Source organism: Macaca mulatta, chromosome 11, assembly GCF_049350105.2.
Source record: "Macaca mulatta isolate MMU2019108-1 chromosome 11, T2T-MMU8v2.0, whole genome shotgun sequence".
In the NCBI taxonomy this organism is placed as follows: Eukaryota; Metazoa; Chordata; class Mammalia; order Primates; family Cercopithecidae; genus Macaca; species Macaca mulatta.
Genome location: NC_133416.1, coordinates 85,640,414 through 85,659,864, shown reverse-complemented (window position 1 = coordinate 85,659,864; position 19,451 = coordinate 85,640,414). Strand labels below are relative to the sequence as shown.

General features: G+C 37.2%; 1 long non-coding RNA gene across 1 annotated transcript in view; it reads right to left on the bottom strand.

Annotated features, from left to right (window-relative positions):
• The window catches only part of LOC107000947 (uncharacterized), a 40,793-nt gene that overhangs the window by 10,891 nt on the left and 10,451 nt on the right, over positions 1-19,451 (bottom strand). The window lies entirely within an intron of this gene.

The following is a 19,451-nucleotide window of genomic DNA, read 5'->3' as shown; positions in this document are numbered from 1 at the left end:
AATGGAAACACAGCTAATTTAAAATTTTAAATCATACAGATTACACTTAATATCGATTTTAAATGACAAAAAAGTAAGAATTACAAGAAGCAGCTGACAACACTAATTCAAAATGAAGAAAGTTTCTGCACATGGACATGGATTTTAAAACATTCAGTAGTTGATAGGTCTGTGGAAACAATGAATAGGATAAAAGCATATATTCATATATCATAAACATGTATAGAAGAACATTCAAACATTGGAAAAGAGATGTTTCTCAGGAACCAATGGAATATTGATAATAAATAATTTATAAGTCATTATAATTTATAAGACATGTCATTATAGAAATATAAAGATATGTATTTAAAGTATTCAAATTCAACAGATGCCAACTTTTGGAGTTAATGGGTGGGAATCAGGAGAGGACTAGAGAATTCACCTCAACTGTAATGTTTTGTTTCTAAGATCTGGTGCTTACACAGGTATCCATTAAAATCTTCTTTATGGTTATCATGGTAATAAGTGGGCCAGGTGCAGTGGCTTATGCCTGTAATCCCAGTACTTGTGGAGGCCAAGGTGGGCAGATCACCTGAGGTCAGAAGTTTGAGACCAGACTGACCAACATGGAGCAACCCCGTGTCTACTTAAAATACAAAAAAATTAGCCGTGTGTGGTGGTGCATGCCTGTAATCCCAGCTACATAGGAAGCTAAGGTAGGAGGTTGCTTGAACCCGGGAGGCAGAGGCTGGAGTAAGCCGAGATTGCACCATTGCACTCCAGCCTGGGCAACAAGAGCAAAACTCCATCTCAGAAAAAAAAGAAAAAAACAAATTATCTGGGTGTGTCGTCTTATGAGAAAGTACAATTCATAACAACATACCCTATCTGTAAAAAAGTTAAAAAGTATCTTGTTTCTCCCTCCCAGATATAAATGGAAAACAGGAAAAATAATTTTATGCTTGAGTATGTGAAGAAATGGTAAAAAGTGAACCAAAACCATGTGAAAGCAAAATTGGAAACAAGCAACCATTGCACAGGATTAGGTCCTACTTAAATGCAGCAGCAGAAACCTTCCATTATATTTTTTTCCACAACTTGTATTTTGCCATGTGTTAATGAAAATTCTGGGTAAGACAAGTTCTTAGTGAAAGAGCTTTAGGGAACATTTACACATCATATCTCCTCCTGGAGAATCATATGGCATATTATTACATGAAATGGCTCTCAGAAACTAGCTGTAAAATAAGCCTGTTTGGTTTTGTTTAAGTTCAATTAAGTTCCAGTTTCTAAAACTTGTTTGATTATAGAATCCTGGTTTTTTGATTATAGAATCCTGGTTTTAAGGAATGCCTACTAGCAAACTTTCAGAATATTAATAATCTATTGAACATAATTTGGGAAACTCTGCCCTAAACCTTTATCTCCTACAGTCATAACTAAATGGGAAATGATTTACTTTAGTAATTTATACTTAATTTATATCAAAAGTAAATGTTACTTATTCAAGTCAAATACTCCAAATTTTTTTCTTCTTAACCCTGTCTATTGTCATTTCTGTAGTTGAAACTAAGGATTTCTTAACCATGAGATCTTTGTTCATAACTATTTACCAAACAGCAGATATTTATTTCAAATATGAAAACAAAAAGGAAGAAAATAAACCTATATGAAATTATGCTATCCAGATATAACCACTGTTGTAGTCACACAGGGAAGATGGGCCTCATCACATATATTTTTCTAATGTACTTCTCCAAAGAGCTTTGCCCAACTGAAGCATCTCTCTCTTTCTCAACCTAATTTCTGTGTTTTTCTAAAAATAATTTATAATCTTCTCGGAAAAGCCAGCAAACACTTACCATCTTAATCAATTTAAGCAGACTATTTAAAGCTCATCATGTGGTTCATTCAGGATCTATGTCAAAGGCTGAGTTCCAGGGAGACATCTGCAGTCAGTTAGGGTTAAATTTTTCCCTTACCAAAAGAGCAATTGGGGAGAACCATTTATCAGTACTGCAGTTCTTTTACTGACATAACTTTCATTGTTGTGTAACCTTTATTTCATTCATACATTTATGCAATCATTTATTTATCTACTTAACTAGAAATCCTATCCATTTAACAAGAAAATAAACATGTATACATCATTTGCCTGTGTCCTTTATTTTCCTTTTTGTTGGAAAAACAATGCATATGCTATTTTATTATAAAGGTATATGCTCTCTCTTCAAACTAAACTGGATTATACAGGCATGGGTGTAGCATGGGAAATGTGTAGGGGAAAAAAGAGAGGAGATCACTACCTCACATTTGTCTTGAGTCTCAAGTAAAGGAACAAAGCCATAAAAGTCAAACACGATTTCATTAATACTGGCAGCTTTCCAGAAGGAGCAAGCCACATTTCCGGCTGATCAGAAAGAGGCAGATTTGGCAGCCCAGGGAGAAGCTGCCAAGAAGTGACTCCTGACTCCCACACTCCAAGATTTTGACGGAAGCAGCAGGGAAGGGTGTCCGTGGGAAAGCTGTGCCAAAGGGAAAAAGGGATGTCACAACAACCTGCTTATTATGTTCCTGACTTTAAAAAAATTATTATAAATTTTAGAGACAGAGTCTTGCTCTGCCACCCAAGCTGGAGCACAGTAGCACAATCATATTAATAACTCACTGCAGCCTCTAGCTCCCGTGTAGCTGGGACTACATACACATACCATAGCCACCAGCTATTTTTTTTTTTCTTTTTTGTAAAGACAGAGGGTCTAGTTTTGTTGCCTAGGCATATCTCAAACTTCTGGCCTCTAGCAATCCTTCTGCCTCAGCCTCCCAAAGCACTGGGATTACTGGCATCAGTCACCACAGCCAACCACACCTGACTTTAATTTATGTATTTGCACCCATATGGCTGATACCAAAAAAACAAGCCTAAACATCCTTTGCTATCCCCTACCCCCAAAGAAAGAATTAGTCCAGTGGAGTATTGTTTCACATAACACGTAGAGAATATAGCTAAAATTTATTCTAAATAGTACAATTCAGGAGAAAAGAATTCTGGGTTAAAACTGTCTTAATCTGCAGTTTAAAGGTTTTCCTACTACTTAAATACATAATACAAATCAATAATTCTTGCTTTAGAAAGTACTGTGCCAGCAACCTTGTTAGATAAACACTATTTTCAATTATTTTTTTTAAAGAAGGCATTGATTTTAAATGAGTAGAACTGTAAGTATAAATAGAAATGTGTGGTATGTACAGTATCTATTTCCCTGTGAAACTGCTTTCAGTTTAAGTTCATTTCACAGGCCCCTTAATTTTCACTTGTGACCTTTGTAAGTCATCATTCACATAATCTACTACCATTCCTAACAGTACAACTTATTACCTAAATTTAGGTCTGTTAACTTCTCCAAATTCCTAGTTATGAAAAATTGAAACAATTTGGAGAGAATAGCCATACTCTGAGCCCCAGCCAGAGGTATCTCAATCAAACATGAACACCATTTTAAAATTTGTTTCAAAGGTAGGAAATTACAGGTGTGAGTGTGCATTTGCCAACATTTCTGCATTGTGTTCAGGCAACTTCAGAAATGTTTTAAAGAAGGCAAAAACCAGATAAACATAAATGAAAATTGAAGGAAAAAAATCTAAGTGCAGACTTAATAAACATGCCATTTGAAGTCTTCGGGAAAAAGAAATTGATCTATTTTTAGTAGCTAGGCATTATTTCTTAGCCATTTGCAGATCTAATGAGCTTAAAAGTTAATCCTCCAGTTTCTTCAAAATGTTAGCACATTTAACCTAATTCACAAAATGTTCTCAGGTCTAAAACTGTCAACAGATTATTAGAGACTCAGTGACTTTTCTTCTTGCTACTCTGATAGCATTCCTGTAACTTCCAGTGTCTTTAATCACACACAGTTTCCAGTTCATAAATATAATACAATGCATATCCTATTGTGTTATAAAGGACACAGGCAAATGACAGAGATGCATAGGGTAAGATGTGGTAGGGAGAGTGCATGGAGCTTCCATACCCTCTCTGGGCATGCCACCCTCACAGTACCTCTATGTGTTCAACAGCTTAGGAGCTCTCTTAACCCTGTTGTTTAAGCTTTTTTTATGGCAGTTTCATTAAGTCACTGTTTTCCTGAGTTCTGTGAACCATTCTAGCAAATTATCAAACCCAAAGAGAGGATTGTGAGAACCCCTGTTTAATAGCTTGTCAGTACGGGAGGCTCCGGACTTGTGACTAGTGAGAGAAATGAGTGTAGTTTTATGTGGGGTCTGTGCTAATAACTCCAGGTAGTTAGTGTAAGAAGTGAGTTAAATTGCAGGCCACTACAGGTGTCAGCTGAGAATTGGTTGGTGTGGGAATCCCTACCCATATTTGGTATCGGAAAAGTTGTGAGAGTGAGTAATAAAGAAACAATTTTTCTTATTATATAGAGTAACCAAAATATGAGCAAAATCCTTAGAGAATCAAGAGAACAGATAATTCCTCCTTGGAGAGTTAGAGGAAATATTATTGGAAAAGGTATATTTGAGCTGGTCAAAAAATGAGTGGCAATTTACCACGTACACAAAGGCAAAATATGAAAGGATGGGCAAATGGTGAGACGTTCAGCCTGTCTGGCAGTGAACCCTTATGGCTGTGCAACAGTGACTGATGACACTGAAGAGAGTAATCAAATGCTCATTGTGAAGCAACTTGAACATTGTGATATGGAGTCTGCACTTTTGACTAAAGATGGATCAGTTAGTATCCATTGGTCACAAGCTACAGAAATCTCAAGTAAAATTGTTTCATGAGGGTAACTTCATGAAACAGTTACTGAGTTCACACTGGGTTCCCAGGACTCGTTCTATCTGACATCTCTGCTATCCTTCATGATGGTTTTAGCTCAGGCTCCACCTGGTGGCAAGAAAGCTGCCGAGACCTCTAGCTATATTCAAGTTCTAATCCAAAAGGAAAGTGTCCATTTTCCGTAGCTCTTTCAAGTGGATAGACAGCTACCAGCTGCTCCAGGGCCACATCCTCCCAAGTTCTACTGTGTGCAGGATGGGAGTGCCTCTTCTCTGTAACTAGACTACACAACCCAAGGTTCAGTCTGATTGCACCAATTTCAGTGACAGTCTCATCCCTGAACAAATTGCTGCGCTGAGCGATGGGAGTGGGGAGCAGGGAGACTTTGATTGGCCAGGACTGGCTAAATATCCACTGGAAAAAAAAATCATTGTAGCTAGGGGAATTTGGTGCCCTTGTTAAAAAGGCCAAAAAAATGGGAAATGTAATGCTGAGTGTCAGAAACAAACAGAATATATTTGCAAAAGAAGTAATTCTGATAGCAGAGTGAGAACATAAGACCTTGGATTAAACCGATGAAGTTCAAGAGGAGAAAGAAAATATAAAATCATTTACTTAGTAAAATATATTGGTCCTCAGAATAATCACATGTGGAAGGGGAGGGAGATAGGTTGATACTATTTATAGGCCACAACTGGAACTGATGTTAGAGATATTTTCAGGATATAACTCACACTTTCTCCAAATAGTCCCTGTGCTCATCAGACTCTAATGAGTAGATTCTAAATCTCTGAAATAATTAAAACTACCAAAATATTGATAAACTTGCAGTAATATACCTGCAAATAAACTCATGGGCATACATTTTCTTAGATTCTAATCTATGTGCTGTTAATTAATACTATGTTAATTAAAATTGTGTTTGTGATACTGTTATTGCCATTATAGCTGATTTTTCAGGTGAAATATTTTTAAAAGGGTATCTCTATGAGCTCTTGCAAAGAAAAATGACTCTAAATCTGGTGTTCTGTTATTTGATTTTAACTATTAAAAAATCTTTAATTACAGATTAAGTTTCAACAAAGAAAATTTTAATCAAAATGGTTTTGTTAAAACTAATTCCAAAAAAATGTCTGCTTATCTACTTTTAAGAATATGAAACATAAAATGTAAATTTTAGGGCCAATTTATCAAAAGATTCATCAGAAATGGGACTTTAGTCTTGCCTGCTCCATTAGGCTTTCAACTTGTTGCTCATTATTAAAGAAGATAGAATGTTTTATACACAATATGCAAGCAATTTAAATTACCTAAATGAGTCCCTTTAAGTAGCTGTCATCTCTGTCTCTGAACATTCCCCATCAGAGTAATTCCAGATCCCATTTAACTATGCTATTCAGCATTTTGCTGACACACTACTTTCATGATTATCTACACATTTAAAACTTATTAATTCTAGACTTCAAAGGGGATAGACAACAAAAGTCAGCTTTGTAGATATTGGTTACATAAAATAAATTTGTGAGAAAGTTCTGTGTTTAAAATGTATTTGATAACTATTGGAGGGCAACTACAAGGAAGCCAGTTTTTGTTTTTTTTTTTTTTTTTTTTTGAGACGGAGTCTCGTTCTGCCGCCCAGGCTGGAGTGCAGTGGCCGGATCTCAGCTCACTGCAAGCTCCGCCTCCCGGGTTTATGCCATTCTCCTGCCTCAGCCTCCCGAGTAGCTGGGACTACAGTCGCCCGCCACCTCGCCCGGCCAGTTTTTTGCTGTATTTTTCAGTAGAGACGGGGTTTCACCGTGTTAGCCAGGATGGTCTCGATCTCCTGACCTCGTGATCCGCCCGTCTCGGCCTCCCAAAGTGCTGGGATTACAGGCTTGAGCCACCGCGCCCGGCCTAGAACAGTCTTCGATGGTGATTACCAGCTTAATGTCTGCCTTACTTTCCTTTGTTGATACAGCAATTAAATGAGATAGCTGTGAAAGCTATAATCACACATTATCAATAGAGACTCAAAATATTTACCTTATGGTTCTACTTCTTCCTCTTTCTTATCCTTCTTCAATGCACAAGACTAAGATTCCAAACACCTTCTCCCATTCTTAATGGCAACATTTTTATCCAAGCACATTCTCTTACTTGCAATGCCAACGTTTTCAAAAAGTCCTAAACTTGGATGAGGTTTGAAATGTGTCTGTTCAACTCTAGGGACTACAGAGAAAAAAATTGTTGCCTGCAACAGAGAAATTCAAAAGTTTATCATCGGCTCTTATAATCTCTCTCTATATGTGTTCTTTTTAAATTCCCATGAATTATCACCTCAGTACTAACGATTCCCAAATCTACATTTTCAGCCCAAACCTCTCAAACTATGCCTTTAACAGCTCTGTTTACATCATTCATTCATTTATTTAACAAATAGATACTTAGAAACTTCTAGATGTCATGTCATTGCTGGGCATTGGTTATTGGGTAATGAACAAAACAATATACCCCAACCAGAACATGCCCCCAAAACCTCTTATCTTTCACAGGAATCAATTCATTTTCCTGTCTTTCCTTAACTCAGTGAATGGTAGCACCAACCAACCAAGCATGAGTTTCAACTGATATATCCAGTTCCTCCCATTTACTATCCAATACTCCATATAAAATCCACTTCAATCATGAAAGTGTGTTCTTCAGAACAGAATATTATGTAATGAGTACTTATTAAGACCATCTTAATAAGAGAACATTTGTATCTTTATACCCCTTTTAATTTTTATTAATAACTTTTTGCCATTTTAGAATACTGTGCTTTATATTCAAAGGTAAAAATAAAAGCACATTTACCCAGCACACAGGAAAACTTTTTCTCTCTCACCTCTTTTTCAGCATCCTGAAGTGTTATTGCTCTGGCCCCTGTGAACTCCATGGTACCTTTAATGATCATTTTGATATTGATTCTTCCTTAAGATGTATTCCACAGCAATTATGACCTCTGACTTCCCATTTTTCCATTGAAATGTGTATGATTCACTCCTGCTAAGAAGCAACCCACATGTTTTGTCTTTTGAAGCTGAAGTCTCAGCCTAAATTTTTTTTTGCTATCAGCAAGAGGCAAGGTTCAGCAAGTGAACACTATTCTTTTGGTGGTGTTATATTCTATTAGAGTTTGCACAACATCTGAAATTGTGGGCTGAAACAGTGGGTCAAATACATAGTAGCCAGTGCTGGGCTTTGAAAAGGCTTTTTTTTTTTTTTTTTTCACTTTACTAAAAAATTCTGCAAGGCCCACACTGTTCTATTGCAGCTATATTCTTTCTCTGAATAACTTACATTCAAACTTTTGCTTATAACTAGGAGAATTTCACATATCAAAGTTCACGCAGGTCCAAAGTAGTACCTAAATATTTAAGTGCTACGATTGTCATTAGAAGGCAAGGAACAATATAAAAACTAACATTTGTCCCCTGACAGCAGCTGCATTTTTTAAACCTATTATCACCTTACAACTTTTGTATTTTTCAGAGCTTTGAATCAATACATAATCCTAACAGGATTTACTCATTCATTTAACAAAATATTTACCAAGAATATCCTGTGAGGCTATGAACCAAGCCCTCTTTCATGTAAGAGGATAGAGAAATGGAGAGGTCAAGCTCATGGTGCTTCACTTCTTTTATGTAGGGGGAATATAGAAATGAGCTCAAGCTTATGGTGCCAATTTAATATTTACTTAAAGAATAAAAAGGAATATGCATAAAGAGCTTATTACATTTGTTTCTAGAAAGATTATCCTTCATAGTCCTCAAAATGCACTTTCAGTTTTCTTCTTGTCGTTGGTCTGAGTTTAATAGTAAAATATTGGGAAGGGATCCATATGTGAATTTCTTTCACAAGGAAGGACAATACCAAAGAAAGGTAAAGTCAGGCTACCTCATGAAACCCAAGTGAATTTTGTCATAGTCTTCTGTTACTTCATTCAATGAATATCACATTAGTACTGAAAATATATCAAATACTGTACTACAAATTAGGGTTGTAACTGTAGTTAAAGCAAAGTCCCTGTCCTTAAAGAACTTAAGCAAGTAGTACAATAAATATCCAATTATAAAATGGGAAGAGTTCTATAAAGAGATAAAAGACCTAATTTGGAGCCACATAATCCATGCTATGCCCTTTATATTTGTTTGTTTGTTGTCTAAACCCATAATTAATCTATTCTTGAAAGCATAGAGCTATTAAGAAGTTGAAAAGTGCCAACTTCAGTCAGGGGAAATTTATAGGGAAATCCAGGAGTATCTTTGTTCCATGTACCCATGCATAGATTTATACCCCTCACCCCCGACGATATTCCCATGAGAATGGATGAGAATTTCCAAAACTTTTGAGGTGTTCGTACTTTTTGGTTGTCAATTTATTCCCAGCTGGAGGAGCATAATTGCCACTTTCTTTGATTGTTGATGCAGTAATTAGGTGTCATGATAGAAGGTTTTAGAATAACAAATCCACCATGTTACAGTCTTTAACCTCCCTACATCACAATGTTCCTATTCTGTAATAGGGGACTACTTAACTTCCCCTGTAGGATTACGATGGAGATTATAATTTTAGTACTGAATCCAGTCTTGTATCTAAGAGATTCATAATACATTATCTTTCTGTTGGATGTTTGTGTGCATTCTTTTCTTGTAAAATTCTCTAATTGGTCTCCTTTTGCCCATAGTTTCATCTCCAATTCAAATCATGTACAATGGACTAGATGACATCTCTGTTGGGTTACGTCCCACCATCTCACCGAACTCTCTGCTTCTACTTTTAAGTCTATACCAAGCAACCAAATCTATCCTTCTTTAATTCATTCAAAGCACTTCAATGGTTTCCCATTGCAATTAGAATAAAAATCAAAGTTCCACCCCCAATTTATGAGCCCCTCTCAGATCAGATTCCTCTGGATTTACCTTCATGATTTTTATCGCCTACAAATCTCACCTTCACTCACCCCATTTCAACCACTTGGTCCACTTTGCAGTTACTGTTCCCTCTGATTAAAATGTTCCTCCTAAAATATCTACTTGGCTCATCTCAATTCCTTCAGTTCTAAAACTGTACCTCATAATTCTGTCATTTTGCTCAGATAATCCTTTAATTATCCCATTCAAAGCTCTTTGTTAACTCCTTTGACATCAGGATACAGGTAAACATTTTAGCAATACACACGAGAGATTCCCCAGTCAGGCATCGGCATCACTGTAGACTCACCAGCTACCCCACTATAACTTTTGCTGCAACTTGTTCTCTTCTTCCTGTGATGATTTTCCCGTGAAGACTCTTAGAGAGTCATCTGGGTTATAATTACAGTGCCTAAATTCAAAACCACATCATGTCTGTTGGACACAGACATTACATCTATTTTACATCCACTGTTAGACACTTTGATCTGAAAAACAAAAACAAAATGTCCCTGTTCTGATCATGCATATGGCTTACTACATCTACTGTTGTTCTCCATCACAGCATTTCAAGCCGTGTTCCACTGCCTGATGTTTTGCTCCGGGATTTTTTAAGGACATTTTAAAATAACAATTTTGCTCCCCTTCTTACTCATTAATAACTTTTTGGGTGTTTTGCTCTCATTAGCCCTTTGCCCATATCGAGCTCAGTGGAGGTGAAAGACAAAGTGCTTCCCTCTCTGCTAGCAGACATTGTCATCCAAGATTCTACCATCACTCTTCCAAGTTTGCCACTTGATGACTCATGGGTAACTCTGAGGTAACTCATCCAGAAACCTCTTTGAAGTCTCTGACAGTGAATTGAAAAGTACAGATAAACTGATAAAAATCATTATGGATGAATATATTTCTGTATTTTAAGTGTATTCTTTCCACTCAAGGCCATGATAATGATTAGATTTCACTCAGCTACATTTATGACTCCTATTTACTTCATCCATTTGGTTGCCTGCAAAATATTTATTTATCGTCTGTTTCTTTTCACATTGCTTATTCCTGGGAATGAAAATAAATAAATAAAGCTTACTGACTGGCACAGAGCAGACACTCAGTTGTATTTTTAAATGAATAAATAATTGACGACTGGGAAACACATTATCTATAAGCACATTATAGTTAGTAGGAAAGATAGAAAGGCAAACACAATATAGGAACATTACATAAAGCACAGAGCTTTTTTTTTCTTTCAGGGTCCTTCCCTCAACTTGCCAGGGGGTTTATTTGTTATTTAATGTTGTTCTAAGCAAAAAAAAATTTTTAAATTATGAGTTATATCACTCACCTTTATGGCAATACCGGTTTTAAATGTACATGTAAGAGCATTTAACTCATGTAGGGGGTCCCTGAATTACAAAATTTGTATTTCTTAAATCATATGTGCATATACCTTCTGTACTCTTATCAGAAGAATGGAAAGGTTGCAAAAACCTAACTCGTCTGTTTTTATTTTACTTCTTGATACACACACATTCTACCAACACTGTATTCAGGCTAAATGAAAAGATAGAAAGAAAAAGGAATTATGGGGCCCTATATTTCCCTTTTCTTCTGCATCATAATTTTTAGCCAATGTGGTTAGCTAATATAGGAAAGTATTTATTTGCCCTGTAGACAAATAGAGTTGCAAGCAAAGTTGGACATACATATTTATCCTCCCTGCTCATGACCTTTGTTCTTTTGAACTTCATTATTAAAACATATGTTCAAAGATAAAACTATTAAGTACTTCCAGATCACTATAGCACAGCATTCAGTCAAGCACAAGGCTCTCATATATGTGAGATCTGTGCAACTGCACAGGTTGCATGCACATAAAATGTGTCTTGGTTCTAAGGTACAGAAGTGTGAACCAGAGGTGTGTTCAGGGAACTTCGCATGGCCTAGTTCTGAGGAAGCCTCAAGTCTAAAGGGAATATAACTGAAGGTGTGGCCAAAGAGGTAGACAGGGGCAGGTATCTGTTCCATCAGTTTACTAGTTGTGAGACTTTGGGAAAGTTATTTACATTTCTGAGCCTCAGTTTCCTCATCCATAAGGATGGAAAATAAGAGTAATTCCCTCAAGAGGTTGTTGTTAGACTTTTAATAAGCATACCACACATATTAGCTATTATTAGATAATTTCTGGAATCATTGATTCAAGCATTTACTGACCACACAACGCACTGAAAAGCTAGTAGAGATTGTAAGAGCAGGGCTTATGAAAAAACCTGAACATGGCTAAAGAGGACTGTCGAAACAACTTTAATTGTGGTGAGAGAGCATGGAAATGACACCCATCATAGCGAAAGATGCTACTGTAAATGGACCAGCTGGCCAGCTAAATGTTTCATTCATCAAGAAAAGAATCAGGGCATTAGCCAGCAACATGGACAAAAGCAGAACATTCAGATAGATTACACTAAATTTGTGAAAACTTAATTCTTTAAGATGGTTTTTTAAAAAAAGCAGACCACACTCTTAAGGGTGGGAATATATCGCTCTTTAGCAAAATTGCTTTTGAAAGAAGATATACAACAAATATCTTAAAAATCAGACACTGACCAGAATCTTGGTAACATACTTCAATAAACATTGCAGTGAGGTTTTAGTTATGATAGATGTAAGCCCATCTTCTTATAAATGTTAATGGCCCATATGTACAAATTGGTCCATTTGCCAATAAGCACATTTATTCTTTGTAAGTTGGCCAATTCTGTCTATTCAAAAATTCAAGAAAACACTTAGAATGATTTACAAGCATATAAATTATTACCATTCTTACTGCAGACAATTGGTATAAGGCATTTTCACTGTAATGGGAAGTAACTGTCACCTGCAAGAGACTTTTGCTTTTGTTCCACTACATTTCATTTTCTACACAATGGCAGATTTTTAAAATTATAAATCAGATACCACTTTACTGCATGAAACACTTCAATAGATTCCCAAAGCAATGAGAATAACATCAAAACTACCTAATATACCATTAAAGATTAATATTATCTTCCACTTCAGTTTATAACCATCTTTCAGTAAATGTATTTCTCTAATCAGGTCCTCTTCCTGTTTATGGAAAATACTATCAAGCACCTTCCCTTCAATCTAATATTATCTTGGCTCAATTCTCTGGCCCCAAGTTTGCTCATAGCTGAGTTGTTAAATCCATTGAAGTCTCAGATGAAATATCATCTCAACAAAGGCTTCTCTGGCTCTCTTATCAAAGATGTTCTGCTTCTAGCTCATCTCTATCCCGTTTCCATGGTGGTTATTATTATTTATTAATTCTCAGAGCACCTTTTATTCTTTCTTAGTATTTTGATAATATTATTGGTCTTATCCTAGAAAATACCCAATAAATTTTTATATTCATTACTGTATCTCCATCATCCAGAATCATCACTGGCACCTATTAGGCATTTATCACAGTAAATATTTGAATGAATAAATGACTGAATGAAGAAACTGCCTCTGCAATTTCGTTTATAGCTTTTGTATTCTTTCCATTATAGTTTATGCTGTTTTTCAGAATATAAACAATTACCCATCTGATGTTCTGATTGATTTCTCTCAAGGAGAGTTAACATTTGATCTGGTTTCAGGAAGGTTTTGGTGTTGTATCCTATTTGGGCAGGAAAATATAGCTTATTCTATAAAATCTACACCAAGAAAAACAATCTAATTATTGAAGATAAATTGAAACTAATATTAAAGCTCCAAATACTGCCTTAACTATGGAATATTAGAAACTACAGCTGTAAACAAATCAGTCTAGTGGGCAGAAATCATTCATTCATACTCCAGTCCTACAAGGTCCTGCTCAATTAACTCTGAAGTGTCTCCCAAGTCCTCCATTCTTCTCAGGTAAAATTAATCACTCTTGAATCTAAGTTTCTACATATACTTTATACTTACTTTTGTTACAGTTTAGAATTATATTTAATTGTTTAGGTATATGTCTCCTACTAGAGACTGATAAATCCTTTGGGATTAGGATCACATTTACTTATAGTCTAGCCATAATGCCTGTTACACATAGTATAAATCAAATATTTTAATAAATTTGATGTTTCTAAAACTTAAAATCCACTTTAGACAGAGTGTAAAAGTGTGTTGATAAAATTCACTAGCCTTGGCATATATCAGTTTGTAGCTTTAAAACAAGGGTCAGCAAACCATGGTGTGTTGTCTAAATTTTGGGTTTTATAGAGTCCACAAGCTAAGAATGGTTTGTGCATTTTTGAATAATTTTTTAAAAATGAGTATTTCATGATATATGAGAATTACATGAAACAAAAAATCAAGTGAACATCAAATGTTCTATTGAAAGTGATGAGTTTCAGGATGTACTATCCCAAACTATGGCACTGTGACATTTGAGAAAATAGCAGAAGCAGAAAGATTACTCTCACCTTCAAGGGAAGAAGGGGACCTCTGAAGCAGGTCACAAAATCTAGGAAGGATTTTCTGACCTTCACTTGAAACAGATAGTAAGACCCTTAGAGGTACCTGTTCTACATCTGTAGGAAAGGAGCATCCTCATCTCTGAAGATGTAGGGAAACAGAATAATCGAAACAAACGGGGCTTCTTAAGAATCCCCGTTCATTACCATTAAATCATATCCCTTTTATCCAAACCTATTGCTGTATTGCCTCATTATACCGTCTTTCTTTTTGGAATCCAGGAAAAGCCGACCAGCATTAACATCAACACAGATCTTAAGTCTGATAAGAAATACGTACAATCAATTCTCTCTGAAGCCTGCTACCCGGAGGCTTCATCTGCATGATAAAACTACCGCAACCCATTATCATCATAACCCAGATGTTCCTTTCTATTGACTTCAACCAATTGCCAATGAGAAAATTTTGAAATCTACCTATGAACAGGAAGCCCCTTCATTTCAAGTTGTCTTGCCTTTCCATATGTAACCAATGTAAATCTTACATGTATTGATGTATTCTGGCTCCCTAAAATGTATAAAACCAAGCTGGCTGGGTGCGGTAGCTCACACCTTTACTCCCGGCACTTTGGGAGGCCAACGTGGGTGGATCACAAGGTCAAGAGATCGAGACCATCCCGGTCAACATGGTGAAACCTCATCTCTACTAAAGGGTGTGGTGGTGCGTGCCTGTAGTCCCAGCTACTTGGGAAGCTGAGGCAGGAGAATCGCTTGAACCTGGGAGACGGAGGTTGCAGTGAGCTGAGATTGCACCACTGCACTCCAGCCTGGGTGACAGAGTGAGACTCTGTCTCAAAAAACAAAAAAAAGGCAAGCTGTACCCTGACCACCTTGGGCATATGACATTAGGTCCTTCTGAGACTGTGTTATGGGCACATTGTTAACATTGGCAAAATAAACTTTCAAAATTGATTGAGACCTGTCTCAGATACTTTTGGGTTCACAAGCCAATACAACAGTCAAAAGCTTACATCAACTTTAAAACGTTTTTCCCTAAAAAGTCACTTGTAACTACACTATCAAGCATATATATTCAGGGCAACTTGAATCTATGTCTCATGGGTTGCAGTCCTCAAACTTGGCCCAAATAAACTCTCTACTTACATTAACAAAGTACTATATTAATTTTTGTTTCTTTTTTCAGATTGATATTTCAAATAAATTTGGTCACAGCCACCATCAAGGAATGGCAGTCTCCCCAATGGATCAAAACACCTGAAACTGGTGATCAACAACTTCCCAGTGTTACGGGGGTCTTTGCTCACAGAGCTCCCAAGATGGCGGCAGGCCACTTCCAAGATGGTGGCAAGCCTCCTGTTCTCTGACCCAAGGTTCTTGGCCTCACGGATTCCAAGGAATGGAATCTTGGGCCATGCCAGTGAGTGTTATAGCTCTATTAGAAGCCATGGATCACGGACGAGAACTGTGGAACCCAGTGACTAGTGTTCAGCTTCATTAGGACAAACCCGGGCACTTAGGCATGCAGGAACAATGGCGAGCCTTTAGCCCAATCGGAAGCAGCAACAGGTGCCTTACTGGGTCAGGAGCACAGTGGACACCCTGCCAGATACAGAGGGATGGAAGTCAGCGACGGTCTGCCACAGAGGCAAACAGCAGTGGTGGACGGGGAGCGAAAGCTCAGCTAGAGCCCTAACAAACACCGACCAGAAGAGTACAGTTGCAAGATTTAATAGAGTGAAAACACAGCCCCCATACAAAGGGAGGGGACCCAAAGGGGTTTGCCGCTGTTGGCTCGAATGCCTGGGTTTATATCCTGATCATTGTCCCTCCCGCTGTGTTCTCAGGCAATAGATGATTGGCTATTTCTTTACTTCCTGTTTTTGCCAAATTGGCATTTTAGCGAGCTATCCTTCCTACCTGATTGGTCGGGTGTGAGCTAAGTTGCAAGCCCCTTATTTAAAGGTGGATGTAGCCACCTTCCCAGGTAGACTTGGGGATACTTAGTTGGCCTAGGAAATCCAGCTAGTCCTTTCTCTCACCAGTAAGATCTCAGGAATTGGGCAAGTGGGCTCGAGCATGCCATTAAGCAGCAAAATGGCAAAGTTTAACTGGTATATGAGCTTCTAGGGGCATTCCACTGGAAAAGAGGAGAATGGCTCAGGTGAGCATGCATACGACTCCATTAAACACACTGTGCATGCTCACCTCCCAAGGGCTAGCCCACCACCACACATGCGAGCAGTTCACGCTAAGGGAATAATCAAGGGAAATGGGATGCAAGACTCTGGAAGTATGCCAGCATATCAAACCCCAAGTCAAAGGTCAAACCCCACACTTGTACTCTGAGATGCCTGCTTGGCCCTCTTCCAAGTGTACTCTAGTTTCTTTTCATTCCTGCTCTAAAGCTTTTTAATAAACTTTCACTTCGACTCTAAAACTTGTCTCCATCTCTTTTTCTGCCTTATACCCCACAGTCAAATTCTTTCTTCTGAGGAGGCAAGAATTGAGGTTGCTGCAGACCCTTACAGATTCGCTGCTAGTAACTCAGATATTCACCACCTCTAGTAATAAGACCAGTAAAGCCTAAAATGTCTACTATCTGAAACTCTACAAAACAGCTCTGTCAGTCCTTACTCAAAAACAAAGAATCGTGTTTGTTTTCAGGCACCATAGGGAAAAGATTGCCCTCTCTCAAGCCTTTCTAATGCCCTCCCTCCACCTAACCCCTGAGTATGGTCATCTCACATTGCTCATGTAGAAACTCACAAGAAGGCGTATTTGTTAGCCCAGCACACGAGACTTTTACAAAGTTTACTTTGTAAAAACAGTGTCATGTTTTAGGGAGTAAATCCAACATCTCTCCTAATTCACTACCATTGTAAAAATGCTTCAGAATCACTACAATTGACTTTCAAACTGAGGGCATTCCTCTTATTGTTATTTAGCTAATTTAACCTGACTTTTCAAGAAAATGAGATGTACTGTGAAAGAGCTTGAAAGAACACCTAATGCTTATCTCAGAGAGTGCTGTTACTCCACTTGACTCTACATCTTGAAATAAAGTCAATTTTCTTGTTAGCTTACAAAAGAAAAAGAGAAGGAGTGTGACCAAGAGCCTGTGGTCTGTAACAGGAGGAAGAGAGAGAGAAGGGAAGAGAGAGATTTGTTTTTAAGCTTTATGAAACACCAGAATGAGTCAGTTCCCATTTTGTTTACTTGATAATAGACTTCAGGAAGAACACAAAGGTAGTACTCAGAAAATTAGCAAGTCACTTCTTGTAACCAGATTGTTTTCCTGAGATATGTCTGTGTCTTTCGTCCTCTTCTTATTCTTTGACTTCCTTGCTTTCATTTTCAGTGCTCAACACAAATCCTGAAAAGTTCCAGTGCTTATCCAAAAACCAACCTTCCCATTTCTAATTTTCCAAGTAAAGCAACAATTGAACCGCTGACAGAGCCAGTGAATTGTTACACAATACCACTGTCTTCAATTAGCATCTTCTCTAGGCAATCTACACCAAATGAAGTTCCCTTTGTGTCCAGCCAACATTTTAAGGAAATAAAATGATAAAAGGGAGAACTCTATTAGATTGAGCTTGTTCAGATAACACCTAAGGGACCATCTTTTTTTACCCACTCTTATTCAACTCCAAAAAAAAAAAAGAAGCAAAGAGGCCTTAAAATATATCCCACCTGCTGTGAAGTAATCACTCTCCAGGTTGATTAGAAATCTTATTCTATAATGGTTGGTAGACCCTGAACACTGCATCTTGTACAAGAAGTGAGGCACCACCTCTCTGAACACAGTTTGCATCCTTTTAGGAGGAAAACAATTAAAACATTCTCCCAGGCACTGAAACAAACACTAGAGTTTTAAATCACAAATTCACCAAAAACACACAGACACGCATGCACATATACCAAATGAATAGACATATATATTAATATATCTAATGATAGAATGTTAAGACATTTGTAAAATAGCCCTATAAGTTAAAAACATTTCTAGTTATAGAGAAATGTAAAAGTAGAATGCTACAAGTGAATTTCCCTGTAGCTTGATCACTCTAAAGAGAAATAGCAATTAGATACTATTTTTCTCAGACTTGTAGCCAGGGAAGAATATTTTACAATTTCAAAGCTGAAAAGAAGAGCTACATTATATAGACATATCAGCTGATCAAAGTAATGCTGACCAGGAGGCTTTTAAATTATTTTCAATTTTTTTTAAATCAAACTATATTCTATTCTGGAATATGGTGGGTTTTTAAATTGGATTTCCCTCCAGTTGCAAAAGTGAGCCTATTGTTCTGCCACCTTTTCTTTGAGGGAGCCCCAGGATTATTAACCTTCTCCGTTAGGAAAGACAGACAACATCCTAATGCCTAATTTGAAGGGATAGTTGGTGTCTGCAAACCTATAGAGAGACTGGCAGAATGTATATTCATTAATTCAACTGATATTTATTGTGCTGTGGATATAGCAACAAACAAAACAGACAATTCCTACAATTGAGAAGCTTACCTTCTAGTTGAAAGAAACAGATGATGCGTAACAAGCATAAGAAATAAGCAAATAACAGCATATTAAATATGACATGTGCTATGAACAAAAGGAACGTATGGAGAATTGAAGTGGGAGAAGAGTTATGATTTTAAAGGAAATAGTCAAGGTTGGCTTCATTGAGAAGGTGACATTTGAATATCTTAAGACAAAAAATCTTGAAAACAAATGATCCAGAGAAAACAGCCCGTACAATGGCCTTGAGGTTGGACTATGCCTGGCATGTTTAAGGAACATCAAGGAAGCCAGTGGAGTGACAGATTGTGTGAGGGTAAAAGTAGTCAACAAACAAGTTAAGGTAGAGGTAGGAAGATGATGTAAGGAGTTAAAGTAATAATCTGAAAAATAAACGTGGCCCCGTTGGCAGACTTTGAGCAGAGACTTAAAGATATTGCTTTGCTGGAGTTGTAATTGTAGGGCATATAGTTTTGAGAAGGTATGAGTGTCTTAGGAACTGAAATTTATTCTCATACATGAAGCATGACTTGTCTCATATGAGGTGTGGTAGTATAAAGATAGTACAGTTAAGACTTTTTGTTTAGAACACAGGAGAATTGATGAGTTCCAGGTTTGCTGAGTGATTCGTGAGCCCCTTACTCTTTCTATGCCTCCAAGAGGTTGTAAACAATAATGCTAGTCACCGTGTGTAGGTTTCAGAAAGATTTGAGAAACTAGGGAGATGGTAGAGGAAAGAAAATGTCCGATCAA